The 5,360-nt window shown below is 40.6% G+C and overlaps 1 long non-coding RNA gene across 1 annotated transcript; it reads left to right on the plus strand.

Annotated features, from left to right (window-relative positions):
• The first annotated feature begins 254 nt into the window (after positions 1-254).
• On the plus strand, positions 255-3,926 carry LOC132659517 (uncharacterized). The gene is made up of 2 exons (XR_009600055.1): positions 255-3,129; positions 3,676-3,926. It is a non-coding gene; the product is annotated as an uncharacterized LOC132659517 (long non-coding RNA).
• The last annotated feature ends 1,434 nt before the right edge of the window (positions 3,927-5,360 follow it).

The following is a 5,360-nucleotide window of genomic DNA, read 5'->3' on the forward strand; positions in this document are numbered from 1 at the left end:
GCTTTATTTTACAAATCTGCTTATTAGATATGAAAATATTTTTTCATCCAATTTTGAATCTTTCTAAAGCAGTAATTCACATAAATTAAAACCTTGTAGTCTGTCTTTGAAGTTAAACTCATTAAAAATATTGCTAGTAGCAGGTTTGTTTTTTTTTTTTCACCTACCAGGATTATTTTAATTTTCTACCTCACCACAGGAATTCTCTATAAAAATCTTAATCATCTCTTCAACCCATAGCGTTTGGGGTTTACTAACTGATAACATCCTTTGAACATCTAGTTGGTTGATATACGAACAAATATCTCAGATACCTTGGCATTACAATGTGCCAGAAGCTGAGTAATAATTTCCAGGATTATTCCAGAGCTTGCTATCTTGGTGAAGTCTCTAAAGTGTTATTGGCCCATGATATGGTGACACAGTCCTTCCAGAGTAAAAGACACATTGCTTCATCTTGCACCTCACCCCTTATCATTGAGAAAAAGGCCCCTTTAAATCTCACAGGCAACCTGCATTGCCACGACTCCCTCCACATGCTTTGTGACCTCATGGGAAGGTTCTTACAGCCAGTTATATGAAAAACAAAACAAAACAAAACACCTCTGAAGGATGGTTTACACAAGAAAACAGAACTCAGCCAGTCGGAATGACACAATATACCATAACAACTCCGCTCAGCTGGGGTCCTAGAAGACACAGCGAGACCTGCCTAGTGGGCAGCAGCTTGAGCTACTTTTAGTTTCACTTGGCTGGTAATGGAAATAACAAGATACTTGGAAACACATCTTCCTTGACTTGTAATGGGGTTACATCCTGATAAACCCACTGTAAATTGAAAATACTGTAAGTTGAAGATGTTTTTAGTATACCTTACCTATCAAACATCATAATTTAACCTAGCCTATCTTAAATATGCTCAGAACCCTTATACAAGCCTACAGCTGGAAAAAAAATCATCTAACACAAAGTATATTTTATAATAGAGTGTTGGATATCTCAGATAATGTGCTGAGTAGTGTGGTGAAACTGAAAGACAAAATGGTTGTATGGACACAGAATGGCTATAAAAGTGTCCATTGCTCATCCTCATTTGACCGACCAGCATTGCTGGAGAGTATCAGATTGCAATCACTAGCCTGGGAAAAGATCAAAATTCAAAATCTGAAGCAGAGCTTTTACTGGATGTGTATCACTTTTGCACCATCATGAAGTTGAAAAATCATAAGTCAAACCATCATAAGTCTGTATATACCAATTTATTAATGGAATTTACTTCATGAGTTTACTGAGTAATAATGAATATGGAAGGAACATAATTGGAGCATAGGTAATAGGGAAGTCAGAGGAGGAAGAAAATGGGAATCAACAGAAGAGAACCTTTTAGGTAAGTATTGAATGAGAAGAAATTTGTATCCCATATATACCCTGTCTCATCAAAGGGCATGATGAGAGTGCCAAGACTCAATAATCAAGTCGATATGATGACATGACCTATAGATGTTAATCAGTCTCTCTCAACAGCCACCCCAGTGTTTGCTCAGTGATTAAAGGACAGTGTCCAAGGCCATTCAGATAGAAGTACAAAAGTTAAGCCACATGGACGTGCTTTCTCTAAGGGTGATCTGGCGAGTGAACAGTATGGCTGAATATGCAATCTGCCAAGACTTGAGATGAACGCTGAGTCCCTAGTGTGGCACCATTTCCCAGCACCAGCCACTCACCTGGTGACAAACTGACAGGTTGAATTTTTATATCTTATTAAGGGTATTTTTATATCTTTATATCTTATTAAGCAATTTGAGATCTGTGGAACAGACACTTCAGTTTAGTTCAGGTCAGTTGCTCAGTCATGTCTGACTCTTTGTGACCCCATGGACTGCACCATGCCAGGCATCCCTGTCCATTGCCAACTCCTGGAGTTTACTCAAACTCATGTCCATTAGTGATGCCATCCAACCATCTCATCCTCTGTCATCCCCTTCTCCCAGTGCCTTCAATCTTTCCCAGCATCAGGGTCTTTTCCAGTGAGTCAGTTCTTTGCATCATGTGGCCAAAGTATTGGAGTTTCAGCTTCAGCATCAGTCCTTCCAATGAATATTCAGGACTGATCTCCTTTAGGATGGACTGGTTGGATCTCCTTGCAGTCCAAGGGACTCTCAAGAGTCTTCTCCAACACCACAGTTCAAAAGCATCAGTTCTTTGGGACTCAGCTTTCTTTACAGTCCAACTCTCACATCCATACATGACCACTGGAAAAACCACAGCTTTGACTAGATGGACCTTTGTTGGCAAAGTAATGTCTCTGCTTTTTAATATGCTGTCTAGGTTGGTCATAGCTTTTCTTTCAAGAAGCAAGTGTCTTTTAATTTTATGGGTGCAGTCACCATCTGCAGTGATTTTGGAGCCCCCCAAAATAGTCTGTCACTGAATATGAATATTTCTTAGTTCTGTAATCCTTTCCCAAAGTTTTGGGCCCCTGAATGTCTTATTCATTGTCATGGAATCTCAAACATTTTTTCTGACCAAGAAACTCATTTACTGTGCAGTGTGATGCAATAAAATGAAACCCTAGGATTTACTGACCTTACCGATACCCAATAATCTAAAAGTACAATGAGAACATGTAGGTGTGCAACTAACAGAATAAGTGGGAATGATTCAAATCAGTACTACTGTTTCAATTCCTGTCCTGATAACTTCAGGCTCCCTGATACCTAAGGCAGGAATACTCCTACCCTGGAACAAAACAACATTTCTATAAAACTAGAAGTTGAGATTGCCAATGAACCAACAGGCAAAGGAGAGGTTTACTGAATAGTCTTAGACGAAGGGTCCTGATAATTAAGGAAAACCAGGTCTTTGCTACACAGTGGAGTGGCCTGTGATATAAAAGGGATTCTCTGGGAAACTCTTATTGTTTCCATTTAGGGTGGAAGGAACTAATGGAGGATGACAGCCACCAAATGAAGGTGGGGACTGCATAATTCTTTACCTGGCACTCCACCAGATAAAAAGCCAGAAGAGCAGCTAAGGGACAAGGGGACAAAGAACAGCTACCAGATAAAGGAAGTAACTAATATCAACTGTTGACTCACATCCAGGTGCAGAAATCACCGTAGTGCCCAGGTATGGTATACTTTCTTGCTTAATTTGCTATGAATATATTTATGTATATCAGCCTATGTATTTCAAGTATTTTGGTGGGTGATTGATTTTATCACTTATTTTTTAAAGTTTGGGCTATTTATACCAAAAGAATTGTGACCAGACTAGAAGGATAAGTATATCATCTGATTTGGATAAAGTAACTGATAGAATGTGGGACCATACCTTTACAGGGAGAGAGCTAGCGTATATTTATTTGACAAAGAAATAATTATAATACGTTAGAGTTAATAATGTTATTTTAAAATTTGAATATAGGTAGAAGGTTCTATGTGAATGCTGAATAGCTCAAGGAGTGACTGTGTTTGGTATTATTTTAGGGGACCCAACCAGCCTGCACTTTAATTTCTTTTCCTTGCTGGCCTTAGGCCACAGTGACTGGAAGCCTAGGAAATACATTTCCCAGAATCTCTTGTCAGGAGGTTTCTGGTTTAGAGTCCCCCAGGCAGAGGCCACAGAGTTTGAAATGCCAAGGGAAACAGAAACCATTGCTCTTCATCCAATCAGGAGACCTCCTGGGCTTCAACAAGAGATGCTCTGCAGCTCCACCGCATCCTCTGGAAGTTGTTCGTCTGTGTAGCGCTGACCTGAGATCATCGCTGGAAGTTGCCTGGGATCCTGGAAGTTCCTAATGCCCTTATGGCTGGGGACGCAATAGTGACTAATAATGAATGCTTTCTATGGTCGCTAATTCTCCAGCCCTTCCGATGTATTTTTAAGCCACTAGTTCACTGTATTAAATGTCTTCCTGCTTGCAATACCAGGCTGGTTTCTTCATTTTTATGACTGAATTCTGACTGATACCACGTAATTGCTTGAATCAATTTAAAAATTTTGAGATTTGGCAATACTGCTTATTTTAGCCTCTATTTTGAAATGAAAATTTTATAGATCAACTCTTACCACACTAAACAAAATCCTTAAATAGGCTTTGCAGGGTAAGAAATGAGAGAACATTATTGATTCTTGGCGAAGAATATAAAAAATCTATGATATTTTATAATTATATTGAGTTAATATTTATTGAATGCTTACTTTGTGTTGGGCTGTTTTCTGAAAGCTTTACAATCATCCCAATAATCCTATGAGGCAGGCACTATTTTTACTCCTATTATAAAGATGTAGTAACAGAGGCTCAGACAGGTAATTTGCCTGACATTGTAGAATTTGAAAATGGTACAGACTACATTTGTATCCAGGTATACTGACTCGATGGACGCGAGTCTGAGTGAACTCCGGGAGCTGGTGATGGACAGGGAGGCCTGGCGTGCTGCGATTCATGGGGTCGCAAAGAGTCGGACACGACTGAGCGACTGAACTGAACTGAACTGATTGTGACTCCAGAGACATGAGTTGTATTTAAAAATTTTTTACATTTATTATCATTATTATGTTGGTTTTAAAACAGATATTTATTGCTTCACAGTTCTGGAGGATCGAAGGCCAAAAGTCTCAAATCAAGGTGTCAAGAGGTTTGGCTCCTTCAGAGGGCTCTGACAAAAAGATCTGTTCCAAGTCGCTCTCCTTGACATCTTCTCCTTGTGTCTCTTCACATCATCTTCCCTCTCTTGACAGTTTCAGTGTCCAAATTCCCCTTTTTAAAAGATTCCCATCCTGTTGGATTTGGGAGCACCCTAGCGACCTTGCGCATGCGTGCTAAGTTGCTTCAGTCATGTCTGACTCTTGGCAGCCTCATGAGCTGTGGCCTGCCAGGCTCCTCTGTCCATGGGATTCTCCAGGCAAGAATAATGGAGTTGGTTGCCATGTCCTTCTCCAGAGGATCTTCCTGACCCAGGGATCAAGCCTGAGCCTCTTACGTCTCCTGCAATGGCAGGTGGGTTCTTTACCACTAGCATCACCTGGGAAGCCCCCTGTGCATGCTAAATTGCTACTCTGTGATGCTATGGACTGTAGCTATGGACTGTAGCCAGGCTCCTCTGTCCATAGTTTTCTCCAGGCAAGAATACTGGAGTGGGTTGCTGTGTCCTCCTCCAGGGGATCTCCTGACTCAGGGATCGAACCCACGTCTCTTAACATCTCCTGCACTGGCATGTGGGTTCTTTACCACTAATGCCACTTGGGAAACCCCCAAAAAAGGAAGGGATTTGGGGAATCCCCCTAGTGACCTCATTTTAACTTTACTTCTATAATGACCTTGTCTTCAAATAAAGTCACACTTTGGGGTACCAGGA

This window comes from Ovis aries, chromosome 3, assembly GCF_016772045.2.
Source record: "Ovis aries strain OAR_USU_Benz2616 breed Rambouillet chromosome 3, ARS-UI_Ramb_v3.0, whole genome shotgun sequence".
Lineage (NCBI taxonomy): Eukaryota > Metazoa > Chordata > Mammalia > Artiodactyla > Bovidae > Ovis > Ovis aries.